Source organism: Acomys minous (genome assembly GCF_964271855.1).
Source record: "Acomys minous genome assembly, chromosome: 4".
Taxonomy (NCBI): Eukaryota; Metazoa; Chordata; class Mammalia; order Rodentia; family Muridae; genus Acomys; species Acomys minous.
The window spans coordinates 18,278,751-18,296,074 of NC_140486.1; the positions used below are offsets into that span (position 1 = coordinate 18,278,751).

The window sequence follows — 17,324 nt, forward strand, 5'->3', positions numbered from 1 at the left end:
TGAAAACAATGACATAATAACTTTTTTCAGGCAGAAGGGTGGAATTAAAAAAGATGATCCTAAGTGAGGTAACCCAGACCCAGAAAGACAAACATGGTATGTACTCAAGTGTAAGTGGAATTTAGCCATACAGTGCGGGATAACCAAGCTACAATTCACAGTCTATCCAAAGAAGGGAGGATGCTTGACTCTCACTGAGAAGGGGAAATAAAATGGATATCTGGAATGGATGGAGGAAAGGGTGGGAAGGGAAACAGGAGGGATCAAGTGTGGGGCAGACGGCAGGAGAGAGAACTGGAATCAGTGGGGATGTATCTCTGGGACAAGCTAGACATCTAGGACAATGAAAACTCCCAGGAATCTATATGGGTGACCCTTGCTAACTGTCTTAGCAATAGGAAATACGGACCATGAAATGGTCACCTCCTATAACCAGGCAATACTTCCAATGGAGGGACACCAACCCAGCCACGAAACCTTCAACTCACAATTTTCCCTGCCTATAAGAGGTTCATGGATAAAGAGGTAGCAGAAAGAGAAGGAAAGACCAACCAATGACTGGCCCAACTTGAGTCCCATACTATAAAAGAGAGCCCACGCCTGACACTGTTAATGATATTACACCACACTTGCACACAGGAGCCTACCATAACTGTCATCTGAGTGGCTTCACCCAGCCGCTGATGGAAACAGATGGAAAGACTCACAGACAAACATCAGGCAGAGCTCAGGAAATCTTACGGAAGAGGCAAAGGAAGGATTGAAAGAGCCAGAGAGGTGAAGGACACCACAAGAAAACCTACAAAATCACGAGGGCCCTGTAGGGCCTCACAGAGACTGAACCACCCACCAGAGAGCATGCATGGGACAGACCCAGCTTCCTACATATATGTAACAGATGCACAGTTTAGTCTTCATATGGGACCTCTAACAGCAGGAGGAGGGGCTGCCTCGGACTCTGGTGCCTGCCTTTGGATCTCTCTCCCCTAACTGGATAGCTTTATCTAGTCTAAATAGAAGGTGCACCAAGTCCTACTACAACTTGCTATGCCAAGGCAGGTTGGTATCTATGGGAGGCCTCCCCTTCTCTGCGGAGAAAGGGAGGAAAGAGAGAGGAATTGGGAGGAGACGAGGGAGGAGGAGTTCTGATCAGCATATAAAGTTAATTAATTAATTAATGAAAATAAAATGGGTGGGGAGTGAGTTAAACTGGGTGTAGTGGTGGCGCACACCTTTAATCCCAGCACTCAGAGGCAGAGGCAGGTGGATCTCTGAGTCAGAGGCCAGCCTGGTCTACAGAGCAGCTACAAAGAGAAACTCTGCTTTAAAAAAAAAAGTAAATTAAATATCTGAGTGGAATTAACAATGAGCAGGGACTTCAACTATTTAAATACTGATTTTTCACTGCAAAGAGACACTGTTCCTTGCCTTACAAAATTAATTAAGCTCTGTGTTAATTAATCACTATGCCTGTATAATGAGAGGCTGCCAATCACCTTGTCAGACTGTTTACACCTAAAATCTTAGCCCAAAATTTGTCTGGTTAATGATCTAAGTTAAATTTAACCCATGTCTTGGGACATCCCTCCCTATCACAGCAGACTTCAGGGCTTTAGAATCCCACACGGGCCTCCTAGCCTCTCCATTAATATATGCAAGCTCCAGACTTGCCTGCTTTCCTGAGGCTATGCCTAACTGTACCCTGAAAGGACATAAAAAAGGAGGCAATTTTAAGAAGACCTGCATGTTCTTTTCCTATCTTACTGAGCAATATAGTCGGTAAAGAATGTTTTTATTGTCAAATATATAAGGTGACTGAATAAGGAGGCACTTTTAGAGCTAAAACATTTCAAAATGGAAGTAAACATGTAACAGGCACCAGACAAAATGCTTACATGTTTCAAAATCCTGTCCAGAGAAAAGGCTCAAGGGATGTGCAGTTTGCCAAGTATTGGAATGGACTGGGGGTCTCTTTAAGGAGTTTGTTGTTTTGGGCAGGGAAGCTTTCTATTCATGTTTTCCTGTGGAGTAAGGACTTAAGAGATGAGAGTGGGGCCATGAGTTGGGAGAAAGGGAAACTCACAGAAAGCATCTAGCCTGGGAACTAGCCCAAGCCAGAGACGAAGGAGGAGCAGGAAGCGTCTACTGACCAGTCTGTAGTCATGACCAGGCGATGGTTTCCAGCAGCCTTTCCAACAAGGCCGTTAATAGCTACCCACCCACAGCTACGGAGTATACAGAATGTGTTCAGTCTTAACAGAAATAAATAATTTCAAAGCATAAAAGAATATACATGATCTCAGTAATATTTTATATAGTAATAAAAATAAAGGTGAAATTGATGCCTTAGATATATATATTGACAAAAACAAAATAATTAAAATTATTTCATAATTCCTTGAATTACTTTAATGGAACTTCTAATGTCTGGAAAAGGGTACATGTGACTCGTCTTTTGTTTCTGAGATAGTTGAGTTTTAGAGGCAGCATCTTACATGAAGATAAACAATCGTCAGAGAGCCCCAAGAGAGACCACACACAGAGGCCCTGTGGGCACCTGTACATGACCATGTACAAAGGGAAACTTACTTTCTTGCTGATCCTAAAATAATCCTCATCTCCACAGCAAAGCCCTTTGCATTCAGTAGTACTGACGAAGGCAGTCGCGTTATTTATTTAGAAGTTATCTTCTAATAGCTTAACCCGGAGGGAAAACTCTAACGACAGAGCGGTTGTTCTCAGACACGGTTCCCCGACCAGAAGCAACTGGAAAACTTGTCAGACTGCAAATGTGTGTGGGGCTGGCTCTGGGGCCACGCATCAGAATCTCTGAAGGTCAGAGACTCAGCAGCTGTGTTGATACATACCTCCCACAGATTTTGATGTATATAAGGTTTGACAGCGACTCCCTGGGCGTCAAATAAGGGGACCGAGCTCTCTTCGAGGATCTAGGGGGTGCGAGGCGCTGTTAAAATCTGTTAACATCACTGTTAGTGTTAATTAGGCTGTATAAGTTTACATTGACGCACTCTTGCTCTTCCTCTCCCTGTAAATAAGCAAAGATGTTGTGAAGTTGGACCAGTTGACTCCCTAGTTATCTGTTAGTCCTGCCCTGACTGCTTTGTGCAGAACGACCGTTGTCTAGCAGCCAGCCTTTATGCAAGCACCAGGCACCTTAAGACAACCACGTGGGGACTGGACTGTTTCCCTCGGCCAGGCATGTGTAGAATAGTTCATACCAGATTAGTTTTTTTTTTTTTTTTCCTATTGCCAAGACTGAAAGAATTCTAGGTGAACTCGGCCACTCTTTTCTCCCAGGCCAGAGAAGTACTTCCTCTGGCGATCCAACAAAGCTGGCATAGTCTGAACAAGTGGTAGTGATTGGTCCAAATGCCCACCCACCCGCCCCGTGCCTCCCATTGCGTCATTTAATAGTGCTGTTCACATCACTCGGGGAGTTGGCTGAGAAACACTCAGCCGTGCCGTGCTGCTTCCCCTGGTTTTGAAGCAGCAGCCCCCAAAAGACTTTTCTGTCAAGTGGTCTTTTTCTTGCTTACTTTAAGTACTGCAGGGTTAGCTGGTTACATAAGGAAAGAGGCAGCAGAGACAAGAACGATGGCGGCGGAGTGGCAGGGAGGCGGCAGCAGAACAAGCCTACCATGGGCAGCATACACGAGGGGGCCTCAGCAGCGCCTACCGAGGAGGCTAACTGAGCTCCAGGAGTCAGGCAGCAATCGGGCAGAACAGTTCACAGTTGCCAAAGATGGGAAGAAAAACATCAGAAATGGTGGGCGGAGGCGTGATGGAAGGCCAAGACTAAGGAGTGATGGCAGGTAATAAAGAGCCAGAGAAGCGGGAAGCCGGCTCAGAAGACTTCCAGAGAGCTGTCGGATCTTAAGCGCCAAGGATTTCCGGCACCTGACTGTGAACAGTGGTCACTGACGAGGACCTAGGTAGCCCCACACAGGAACTCTGCATACATACATACATACATACATACATACATACATACTTACATACATACATACATATATACATACATACATACATACAAGGTTAGCGGTCCTGATACCCAGTCCTTGCGTGAGGGCTGTGTCCATGGCCGCTGCCAAATATCAGGGTAAGGAACTTGGCTTCAGAGCACCAGAAAACCGGCTTGCTCACTAGGAAGCTGTCATTTCTAAGCGTCTGGAGGAAATGAGCCCTCAGCTAGATGATTGGCAACAGCTACATTCAGTTGAAGAGTTATCAGATGAAGTCTAGTGGAGCTGTAGCTCAGCTGGGTGGACGGCTTGCCTGGCATGTATCCCCATCTTTGTATATAGCAGGCACCTTAGCACATGCCTATAATCCTAACACTTAGCAAATCAGGGAAGAACCAAGAATTCAAGGTTAGCCTTGGCTACATTGTGAGTTTGGGGCTAATCTGGATACATGATGCCATTTATCAAGGCAAATAAACAGTAACAGCAAAAGCCACCACCAAGAGCTAGAATCCTAGATGCTAATTTGCATTTGAAATTCATATTAGCAGTAGCCTTCATAGAAAGACGGCATGTAAGGTCATCTTTTAAAAATACATTTACAAATCTGACAACAGTGTATTGCCACCAAGACGGAACTTCAATAGTACCTAGAACTTGTACAATTACCAACCTAGAATTGTAAGCGTTAGCCCAAGAGTAAACTAAAATCCGCCCCCTACTTTAAGATCAGAGGTCAGAGTCTGGGAGAGCAGGAAGTAGGAAGGACTGCAGAGAAACTGCTCAGAGAAGCTGAAAGGTGACAGCCCAGATCTGTGCCCTGTGGATGGAAGATAACTGGCCAAGATGCCGTCTGCAAAATGTCTCGAAAAGATCTAGGGAGAAAAGGTGTGTAGTGAGTGTACTGCTCTGACCAGAGAGGCGGGAACAGTACCTGCCTCAGTTGCCCAGTGCAGTGCGACAACTCCTCCACCACTCTATGGCTTAAGATGAAAGTGACAGTTGTCCTGACTTAACTCTGGGGAACTCATGTCACTCTTGGGGCTCTAGAGAGCCTCCTAGTGTCTGGGAAGCCCTTCCTTTGAAAGGAGCCCAGGAGATCTGGCTGCAAAGGAGGAAAGGCTTATTCTGGGCCACAATTCAAGAGAATTCGGTCCATTGTGGTAGAGAATCCATGACCACCTTGTGGAAGAAGGGGAAGGAAAATTCTAAGATTCAGAAGACCGGGGAGTTTACTGTGGGGTTGTGTCTCCCAGTACTGTCATGAGCTACACCTGTCAAGTCTCACCAACATAATTGTCTGCACATGAGCTAGAAGGGGTGACGCTAATAGACATGCCAAAGGGAATAGGGGAAAGCCCACAAAACCTCAGCCATATACAAATAACTACAGGCTACTAATGAATATGAAAAGCCAGAGAAACAGTCTGCCCTGGGGACTTCAAACACAAATGTAAACATGGCCCCTAGTAAGCAGAGCATGACCCAAGTCTCTGAGAAAGTAACTGAACAGCCCCTGAGTCGCCTTCATTTCAATCATCCAGATTCTAAGGAAGCGTCCCCAAAGTTCACAGCCTGGAGAAAAATGAAGCCTCGAACACACCTTTGAAGCAGTTCATGTAGAAACCTTTCAGATCTCTAGTGATTTTATCGAATGCATTATTTCCCTTAGCTATTCCTATTGGGAGGCCACAAGAGTGTGTGCATGCATGTGTGTGTGCCCACGTGTATGTGTATTAATCCTTAAATGTAACAGATATATATATATATATTTATATATGGAATTATCATAACAAATTGATGTACAAAATAATTCATACGTCTATACCATATGCAACAGTTAAGTCAGCCTGATTAGCATTTCTACATCCCTACAGTTTTATCATTTCCTTATTTTTAGAACATATAGGCTTTTTCTAGTTCTTTAGAAGATATTAACTGGATAATCTATCATGAACTTAGCCCTAACTATCTTGGCATTTGTTATCTGACTTTAGTTCTTCCTCCTCAAATCCTTTCAGGTTGCCAATAATTATCATCCTATTCTCTCCTATGAGATCAATGTTTTCATCCTGAAGACATTAGGAAAACACATGGTATTTGGTGGAGTGACAAAATAATTAAACAGCTCATCTTTGAGTGCATTCAAGGCACTCAACTTTCACAAAATCAATTAATAACTATTAATGCCTTTGCTTGGGCAGTACGTTGTTTACACCATATGAAGTAGACTACAGAATTAAAATGTTGGGAGAAAGGTCTTATTGGCTACAAGCACACAGTTCATCCCCACAGGTGCTTTCAGCGGAATGCAACTAGAGGCTTCATCTAGAGAACTAGCTACGTGGCAGTGACATGGGTTTCTCTTGAGGACTCTATGCTTGAAGAAAGTGGGGGTACTAGCGCATTAGAAGCATAATATGCTTACTTATTATTTGAAAAGCCTTCATGTGTTTATGGTGAAACATAGGAAATTTTGATTGTTCAGTTTTTGTTTTACAGCTACTGGTCATTTATTGAGTGACCTTAACTTCCAGTGTATCCTGAGCAGACTTTCATCTTTTATTTCAAATTTCTATTAGCCTGTTTTCACCATTATTGCCAGAATGCCAGCAATTTACTTGCTGTGTTATTGTTCAACTGTGAGCAATGGTCAGTCCAGAGACTGTATCCGGTCCTTGCCAGGAAGTCCATAAGCAGTTGTCTAACAAACAAAGACATACTTTGTCCTAAGTCCTTAGTTTCCAGCTGTCAGCAACTATAAAGAGTCCTAGACTAACCCGACATGGGAACAGCAAACACGTCATTTTTAAACAAAAACTCATAATTGGAGTAGTTCCTTCCAAATAATTACTGAAGCCAGCCAATCATTTTTATCTGTGTAACAAAATTCCCAAGTGTCAGATGAGGTGAATGCCAGGCCGCCCATCTCTCTGGATCCTTCTTACAAATTCAGTGCAGAGTAAATATGACCACATGTTGCCACCTAGTGGACATTTCGTAAATGGCAGGCTATCAAATGTACTGCTTAACTATGTAGTTAGGATCACAAAACAGGGCTGAGGGGACCTTTGATGTCATTTTACGCATCTTTATTATTTCAAAGCATCATGATAGGTTTTAGGATGATCAAAATTGAAGTTATAAACAAAAAATCAAAATGGGATCTCTAAATTCCTAATATTTACTGAGCACTTTGTGCTGAGCACAGGCTTTCCCCGAATAATCCCACATGGTTCTCGTAAGAACCAGCTGGACTGTTATTAGCACCTGCCCTGGTTTGAGACTAAGAAACCTAGACATGGGAGGATTAAATAGGTCGCCCACAGTAGCACCCTCACCACCAAGCTGTGAGTTGAGGTTCAAGTGCAGACTGTGAACTTCGGGGACGCTTCCTTAGAATCTGGGTGATTGAGATGACGGCGATTCAGGGCTGTTCAGACCCTCATCTTTTGGTTTGTCACGTGTGGAACATAGGGAATGGGCTTCATTTTCTAAAAGTGCCTGGCATTTGTCTATTGAATTCTTTATTGAATCATTCTTTATTGAATATTTGCAATATTGCACATGGTTCTGGGCTTTAAAGAGTCAATGAGACAATGATCTCTACTGCGTTCATTTTGTTAGAATGATGTAGGCAAGCTCGGTATGACGGGCACTGAGAAGTCCTCCTGCCCTCCGCTCTTGCCTGTCAAGCATCACTCAACACAAGAACTCAAGCTTTAGAGGTTACTGTTGTTGCGAGGCTGAAATTTTGTTATCTGGGAGACAAACTCATAAGCTAAATATTTATCAAACTCACACATTTTCATGGTATCCCTGAGAAGGTTCAGCCCCTTTTGACAAGGTAGAAATAAAGGGTGAACTGTAAGACAGAGTCCTGTACACAAAAATAGGGCTGGATTTAGCTGTCAGGACAATGTAGATTAAACTACTTCAAGACTCTCCTCACCCCAGGCAGATTGGCCATCATCAAGAATAAAAGTAACAGCAAATGCTGGTGAGGGTATATTCACTGTAAGTGGGGGGCACAAACTAGTGAAGCCACTTCATAAATCATTCCAGAGGTATCTTTAGCTTCTCAATAAACTAGAAATAGCACTTCCAAATGAGCAGACCAGAGCACGATAAAGCCAAAAGAGACATCTGACTATCAGCATTCATTGCTGCTCTATTCACAATAACTAGGAAACCGAACCGGTCTTGATGCCCATCAACCCAAGTGATGAAGGAATAATGAAAAGTGGGCCCAGGCACACAGTGGGGTTTTCTTCATTTGTAGGAGAAAAGGAAATTTGCAAGAAAATGAGTGGAACTAGTGACTATTATAGTGAAGGAAGTAATCCAGTTCTGTGGAGCCAAACTCTGTGTTCCCTCTGATATATGAATTGTAGCTTTACATTTTTAGATTTGTTTAACTTGAAATGTTGTAGAGACCTGGGACCACAAAGGGGCAGGGGTCATAGTGGGAGAGAGAAGAGGCTTTAAGTAGGGAAGAGGTGGTAGAACACATGAGTGTGGAAATAAATTCAGGGGCTAAAGGGGAAGATTGAGAGCAAGGTAAAGGTTAACAAAATCATAGGGAAACCACAACTTATAATCTAATTGAAAGCAATGTTTAAAAACAGGATTTGAGTGTGGGTATCATGTACTGGCAGGTAATGCTGACTCCAGAAGCCATGGGTCATCAAATAAAGACTAGTGCCAGGTGTAGAAGTCATTGGTCAAGAAGGTCCCAGATGCCTCTGAAACTATCCAGGCTATTGACCCTTCCCCCATTTGTCTATCAGACCTGGACATTAAGAGCCGTGGCTGAAGACACCACATGTCTTGGTTGCAGAATATAAAGAAGGTACGATGAAGTTGAGTGCCCCCTTCTTGCTGGCTAGCCTTTATGGTGTTTGTAGCTGTTATAAGGGCAGCTATTACAAGCATATGTATCTATTCGGCCTAGGAAGCCGATAACTGACACAAAGAGACCGAATTGTACTGTAAAACTGCAAGCACTATGCTGGGCACAATCTAAACTGATACTAATCTACTTGTAAACTAAAATAAACTACTCTAAAACTCATAACCAACATATATCCCAAGCACTTGCCACTCTGATCCTCAGCGGCTTCTTTCCTCCTTCTCTCCATCAACTGTCCACTCTTGGCTCCTCCCCTTCTCTCGGAAGTCCCTCCTTCCACTTCCTGTCCTTCTGCCCGGCTGATTGGCTAAACTATTGACAGTTGTTACATCCACTCAAGACATTCCTCCATAATTCCCCCTTTTAGTCTAATAATAATAATAATAACTTTTACCTACACATTTATATTATTATAACAATGTGTATACAACAATGTATATACAATACACACACACAAGAACCACAAAAAAATCATTATATTAATGCTATACTCATAATGTTTTGCTGTCTTCAACCCCATCAGAGACTTGAAAAAAAATAAAAGTAATTACCTTAATAAACAGGAAGTACAGGTTAACAGCTTCCAAAATGAAAAAATGACAGGGACACTTTGTTGCCTGAACAGTCACTCAAAACTCTCTAATACATTGGAGCACCATCTTCAGCCTTCTGGTCCAGTATATCTGACAGACATATTTGTGAGGCAAGGACTATTGAGGAGGACTTGCCTACCCTGTCATGCCGGAGTTTGGCTGTCAACTCTACCTGTATCCAAGTTTTCCCATTTCAGGCAGAATTCTGTCTGGGGCAAAAAACAAAGACATTTATGCCCAGTGGCTAGTTTGCCACATCTGAAGCCATCTCCATAAAGAGGAGTCTTGATGCCCATTACCTTCTTTGAGGCAGGCTGGGTGTTGCCAGGAGTCAACCTGTCTCATTTTCAAAGAATCCCCAAAACAATAAAAAAAAACTTTAAATGCCATATTCTGTAGGTCTCTGAGGTTTTTGAGGACCTTATCTCAATATTTTACCTTATCTATCCATTAAACCATTACCAAAGAACATACAATCATTATTTAATTGAAATCAAAACAAGACTGTACAGTTCTAAATGTTGTTTTCTAGGCTCTATGGCACGTGATATATAGGCCAGGCCACTACCTACTCCCGAGAAAATGTATCCTGCTTTAGAGATAAGTTGGTTGCCTTAAGCAAAAGAAAAGGCATTAATCTTATATTTTTATAAATATGAATTTTTGCCTTTGAGTTTTGGGGACCTAACTAAACTGACGTGTTCCTTGTCACCTGTAAGTGCTCTGTGTCTTTTTGAATCTGGTGTGACCACCACCTGTTACTCCATGAAAGTAGCTCACGTTTAGAGGGATAAGCCAGAGAAGTGATACCCCAACTCAGCATACAAAGGGTTTTCAATGTGGGAGGCATGTAGCTTGCCTGCTTGTCTCCCCGCCAACCTTGGTCCTTACATAGACCAATAGACTATATCTTCTAAGCCAATTATCCTTTGGCACTAGTTCTCCCAATGGAGCTCCACTTTAAAGGAGATTGGCTGGCTTTTTTAAAGCAGTGCCATTTTCCTTACATAAGCCTAAGATCGATGTATATCCGTCCTTTAGATTAGTAGGGACATACAATCTATTGTTAAATATACTTAATAAATTTAAGGAAAAAAATTTCATTTTAGATCCTAGGTTGTCTCTGCAAGTAACTTATCAGCAGGGAGGGGGGCTGGTCTAGAACTCACAGAGATCCATATGTCTTTTTCTCCATTGTGTTAAGATTAAGGGTGTGTGCCACCACCACCATGCATGAATATTTCATCTCAATTCCAGTCAAAATTCACAGAAATATCAAGTAAAATTCCAAAGTTAACAAAAAAAAATTCTAAGTCTTGTGTCAGTTGTGTCAATTTAGGCTTCAGTAAGTGAAGCCCTGTCCACCATTCTTTTGAATTTAGTTATTGCTAATTCACATAGGCAGACCCTTTCAAGAGAGAGCTGGCAAACACCTTGCAGCTAATAAATTCTGAATTTCAGCCGTTATCAACTCTATGGAAAAAAGTTTGGTACCTTCTTCCCTTCTCATTGTTAGTAACTTAGCCTGGCATCTCTCAGCTTTCTGCCTTTCTCTCTGAACAACAAAAGCCAAAAACTGGCCAAAAAGGATCCCAGAGCCTTCTGCCATAGTGACTTGGATAGGGACTATAGCAGTCTTTATTTTATTATTTAGGTTATCTCTTATGGAGCTATTCTCTCCACCAAACTATAACAAACTACGCTTTTTCAAGGGAGTGGATAAACTAAAATGGTTGGGCACCAATTTGTTACAAACAAATATATCTGTTCAGCCTGGGAAGCGGATAACTGACCCAAAGAGACTGAATTGGAGTTTAAAGCTGCAAGCCCTTTGCTGGGCAGACTCGAAACTGATACTAATCTATTCATAAACTAAAATAAACTACTGTAATCCTCATAACCAACATATATCCCAAGCACTTGCCAATCTGATCCTCGGCGGCTTCTCTCCTCCTTCTCTCCATCAACTGTCCACTTTCAGCTCCTCCTCCTCTCCCGGAAGTCCCTCCTTCCACTTCCTGTCCTTCTGCCCAGCTGATAGGCTAAACAGCACTTTATTGACAGTTGTTACATCCACTCAAGACATTCCTCCACAGGCAGCCTTGAGAGAAAATTTAGCAATGGTGTTTCCCAGCTTTGAACAGGGCAGTATAAACTTGCCAGGCAGGAAGTGCTTACTGGTGCCATTGTGGGATGACTGTAATTAGGGTAACCAACTGATGGCTATGACATACTCAAAGGCCCATAACTGAGGAGGTGATAGGTACTAGGGGTGAATCTACTACTTTTGTTTTGCTAAATGAACATGTTGTCAAGAAGCCTTTTAATATTTATGTGTATACCCATAGACAGGAGTTGCCCTAAGCTTTGATCAGAGAAACATCTCATTAGAATAGATAGCAGTTAGAACAAAGGCTGGTTGGTCGAGGTACTGAGAACAAGTGACTATTAAGTCAGGTACTAACAGGTAGTCAGCCTTAAATGGAACACTCATATCACCTCTCCATGGCTCAGAATACAGCACAGAAGAGGCAGAAAGAATGCAAGGGTTTCAGGACGGGGAAGAGGGCTTGAAATACTGTCTTGAAGCATGGCGTGGCTATTGCAATCATTGTTCAGGGCTTACAGAAGACTGACTATTAAATATTAAGTCATAAATAGGGGAGGATTTCAAGAGGGTCCATCCCACCCAGGGAAGCTAATGGCAGTTGAGGAAATCATTGTCTTCAGTGATGTAGCTGCTGGCAAGTTACTTGTGCCCCAGTATCTGCTGGGCATAGTCACACCTCTGCCCATGTAAATGGCCTTGGTAAAATGCAGTGGGCACCAAAACAAAGACAAGAGTAAGACAAAAACAAAGAGATGTGAAAGTGGCGTGGGTGCCTGGTGTAGTTGTGCGCACCTTTAATTCTATTACTAAGGGGTCAGAGCCTGGTGGATTTCTGTGAGTTTGAGACCAGTCGGATCTAAACAGAGTTCCAAACCAACCAGGGATATGTACAGAAGATCCTGTCTCAAGAAGAAAGAGAGAGAGAGAGGGAGAGAGAGAGAGAGAGAGGGAGAGAGGAAGGAAGGAAGGAAGGAAGGAAGGAAGGAAGGAAGGAAGGAAGGAAAAAGAAAAGAAAGGGTCTTGAGTGGGAGTGGGCAAAGGGTGATTATGGAGTTGGGGAAGCATGAGCCTGTGTGGATCCCATCAGACTCCAATGAACAGTTCTAAACCCATGACCACATAAAACACCATGACTAACCTTGGTGGGTCATAAACCCAAACCCAAAGACGCACATGTGAGAAAGGGGGGGGCGGGTAGGGAGGTAAAGTGTAGAAGTCTAGAGTAACCACTTACTCACAGGCATGACATTGCTGAAGAAAACATTTCATACAAACTCTAATAAAAGATTAACATTCCCCAACCTCCTGACTTCATGTACCTTAACCATAGATGGTTTTTAAATGAGGACAATAAACCTGAAAAAATTGAGAGTAGAAAAATGAGTGTGACCAGAGTGTATTATCAGCATGTATGAAATTGTCAAAGAGTAAATTAATTTTAAAATAAGGAAATTTACTATATTAATTTGTTTAGTTTTTAACCATATAAGCAAAGTAAAATCAATAAGCTGGTTCCAAGTGGGCAGCTAATAAAATTAATTTGGATTGAAAAAACGTATACTGGGATATAATTTCTACATGCTATGAGAGTTCTTCCTCCCAATGCACCCAAACAGTTTTCTCAAACCTTTATTCGTAATATTTATAGTTATATTGTGACGACTATTTTATTCTATTATGTTATTCCTTATTGCCATCTACCTCCCAAGCACAGACTGCAGACAGGCTTATATCAATTGCAAGAGGAACACTTTTTAAATCCCCTGTTGTCTGGGATTTTTTCCCCCAGGGTCATAGCATTTATTCAATAAATGCTTTTTGAGTGACAGAAACACAGTTTGGATTATCTAAAATAAAAACCAACTGGATGCAAGTAAAATATCTATGTATTTGATGTCCTATATAATTAAAGAAATTAAAACCCAAGTATACAACTTGATGCCATATTTGCACAGATTTCATTTTTTTCTTTGGCATTTGAAGTAAAAGATGACTTAAAAGCTTTTGTCATCTCCATGGTAATTTATGTCACCAAACAAAATGCACATTTTGAAAATAAATAACTGAGACTGCTAATGAGGAATCACGGTGCTATGCATGCAAAGTTTCAAGTCGATAAAACGAAGATGTACTTTCTATGATCATTGAAAGCAAATAGATGGATAATTATCCCTTTTCATAGTGTAGGCTTGTTCACATCAGAAAGGACTCTAATTTTGCCACTGAATCTGGTGTGATTGTCGTATGACTAGACGTAGGTTATACTATGCTTAATATATCTCTGAATGTATAGCAAACTTCTTAGCATTAGGATTTCCAAACCAGACCTCTGGCATTTCCTTCGAATCCATTTCTTAGAGCTGCCCCATCTCTGGGGAGGAGGGCATCATTCTTTTAGTTCTTGTCTCCAAAGAAAGGAGTTCAATCTTGACTCCTTTGCCCTGTGCCTCATCCATCAACAAGTCTTTCTGGTTCTTTCTTTAGCGCACATCAGAAATCCACCTTTTCTCACAGCAGGGTAGCAGAGGCTACCACATCTCACCTTGATTTGTGCAGTCAGCCCCTTCAGGTGGGGAAAATTAAAGGGACATGGAAGAGAAACCAACCTCTGACTCTACAGTCTGGTTAAAGTCTTCCACCAGCTGAATAGTCAGCAATTCCAGCATTGCTAACAAAATATACTATGAGGGTGCCCTTGTGGAGATAATATTCTTTCTATACAGTGGTGTTTCAAAGAAGAATAGTAAAGTAACTCTAAATCACTTATACAGCCTGAACATATATGACCTTCAAGCATAGCTATTCTCCTTCCCCACATGTAAACCTGCCATTTCCTGGAAACTCATAAAAAAGACTGTAAATCTTGTTTACACTAAAAACATCTCAAGCCCTTTATGCAATGCTTGTAAGCAGTGGCTTTACTTCATCAGCCTATTATAATTCTAACCAATGCACCCCAGTAAAGACTCTCTGAATTCACTTACTGAAAAAAGCAGAGAGAACAAAATGAGTGGGTGTCCTTTAGAAACCCATATAAAATGTTAGTTCAGTAGCCATCGAAATCATGGATGTGGGTATTAGGAGACACATGTGTGACTCTCTCTTGATAAACCTACATTCACACTAGGATGAGTCCTCCCTTTCCCTAAGTGATTGTCTTTCTAAACATGGCCATGTTCTCATCCACATTAAAAAAATGTCTTCTTAATAAACTCTAATTATTTTTCATCCTTGTGGTTTGAATGGAACACCCTTGCCCCCAAATCTAGATCTTTGGCCTTCTGGGAGGAAGGATGCCACTGGAAGTGGCCTTTGAAAGTTTAAGCACTAGTAATACCTCAATTTGCCTCCTTTGGCTTCCTGCTGTGGTTGGAGATGCAAGCTCTCATCCACTGCTCCAGCCCTCATGCCCTCCTGCTACATGCTCTCTGGAACCAGAAGCCCCCCAAAACACCCTTTCCTTCTACAAGTTGCCATGTCCAGGTGTGTATCGCGATGAATGGAAAGTACCAACAACACTGATTCATCTGAGCATTCCTTTGGCCACATAGTCAGGAATTGCAGCTTCACCTGCCTGGAGGTCTCTGAAACCCTCAGACTGCTACGGAAGTCAGGGTAGAGCTGTGTCTCTGGCTCCTGACCAGTTTTCTCTTGGCTCTCACAGATCCCTACTCTACCTCATCCTCATATAACAGCCACTGAGAAGATTATGTCCAAGTTCTTGGTTCAGAATCCTTCAATGGTTTCCAGGTTCTCCCCAAGCGCAAGGTACTCATGTCGTTCAAGGCCTTAGTTTAGAGGATTCTATTCCCACTCTTTGTTTTTCTTTCTTACCTCTTCCTCCTCCCTTCCCCTCTCTTCTCCTCCTCCTTCTGTTAAATGGTTTTATTATTAATTTATTTATTCACTTTATATCCAGATCTAACTTATCATTTAAGTTAGCTCATTTAAAAAATTCCTTCTCTCTTTAACAAGTGTAGTACCAACATCTGAGAGCCTTTATATTCCCCACTTTTCTATTAACCTCTTAAATTTCACCAGTCCCTAAAATGTTAACTATATTTCCAAGTAACAGGGAGGAGAGAAAAAGAATAAGATAGAAAAATCTGAGAAACATAAATTCTCCCACATTGGTATGCTAGGGATGACTGTTTGGAACTACAGCTGGGCACTAGTCTCCTTTGTAGCTGCCATGAAGCCCTGTGCATCAGTGAGTATCACAACAATGCTGTGTAACATACAACTTCAAAAGCTTAAAATGCTGTAGCAGTGAGTGTTTCTTTGCTACACATCTGTAGTGTTAGCAACATGGCCTGGGTCCCATATGTTTGAATTCCTAATTCGTGTAGAACTGTTAGGGAAAGATTAAGAAGTGTGGCCTTGTTGGAACTTGGGGCAAGCTTTGAGGTTCCAAGAGAACTGCAACATTCCCAGTGTGCCCTCTTGTCTCTGACTTGTGGCTGAAAAGATGTGAACTCTCAACTGTCCCTGATGCCACCCCTTTATTCCACCATCATGGACTCTCACTCTCTGGAACCATGGGCCAGATTAAATGATGCTTTCTTTTATAAATTGACTTGGTATGGTGTTTTGTTACACCAATAGAAAAGTAATAAAAAAATAAAAGAGTAGTGGAGGAATAGGTACTTATAAGTGTTATTATTTGTCTGGGCCCCAAGCTGGACATTGGAGAAAGCACACAGATAAAGTGATAAGCAGACTGCAAGTTTCTAAGTACCTGAGCAGAGGATTCACAAAGTATAGAGTGGAAGGATTTTTAGAAAGAACAAAGAAAGGTGATAGAACACTTGGCAGCAGAATATCAACATGATAAAATAAATCAGTATTTGTTGTGTCTTCTTACCTCTTCCACCAAGCTTTCTTCTTGCCCTATTCCAAACTCCCCAGATTTTCACTTTATATAAATGTTCTCTTTGAATCTTGTTCTCACCACGTAGTACAAATCCATTCTAGTTCCATGAAAAGAATCGGTAAGATCTGAGTCATAATGAGCATATTGGAGTCTTGTCTTGAAGCACAGAAGCATTGAGTCAGGACCTAAGGTAGAGGCCCAGCCCTCAGCAGATTTCCAGTGTGGAGGGAATAGCCTTTATGAGCCTACGGTAAACAGGATAAGACAGAGTAGATTTAGAGCAAATTCCAATGCTGTAGACAAGGAACTCAAGGGAGCAAAAGTACAATTAAGAAGACACAGTTATTGCCCTGCAAATTATCAACTGCCCCTATGGATCCAGAGTAACACTGCTAGTATGTCATGTTTAAGACCAAGCAGAAGAACCCCACAATGTCTCTGCAAGGCTTTGACAAGCTTTCCCAACATCAGACTCCTGTGCACTCAATTCTGAGAACACTCCCATTCCGTACCACATAATTGAGCACCTAATTATATTTTTCCTAGTAATGCTTGCTGTGTTTTTTTCAGGATGGTTAGCCTTCCACTCCTACCAGATTGTAAACCCACTAAGGCCTGGGAACATATGTGGCTGCGTCGATTTGAATGAGACCTTTGAGATCCTTTTATGTTGACAGCTGCAGGAGATGAAGACTGACAATTTTGTGCCTTGTCCTAGTTCATACAGCCACTTTGCTGTTTGGGAAATTTCTTATAATCTCCCTTTGATTGGTGGAGAAAAAAGTGACGTGTGGATCACCCCCAGCGCCCCCCCCCCAGGAATGTGGTTACAAATTAGTGTTTAGTGTTTTCC

At 42.0% G+C, this 17,324-nt stretch overlaps 1 protein-coding gene across 5 annotated transcripts in view; it reads right to left on the reverse strand.

The window, feature by feature from the left end:
* The window catches only part of CCDC68 (coiled-coil domain containing 68), a 74,496-nt gene extending 57,932 nt beyond the window's left edge, over positions 1-16,564 (reverse strand). For 3 of the 5 annotated variants that reach the window (XM_084779069.1, XM_084779064.1, XM_084779066.1), the window contains exon 1: positions 16,463-16,563. The gene's annotated coding sequence lies outside the window, so the exon portion shown is untranslated. Of the gene's footprint in view, positions 1-16,462 lie in introns of all 5 variants that reach the window. The other 2 variants (XM_084779071.1, XM_084779067.1) reach the window with 2 other exon arrangements.
* Positions 16,565-17,324: the final 760 nt, after the last annotated feature.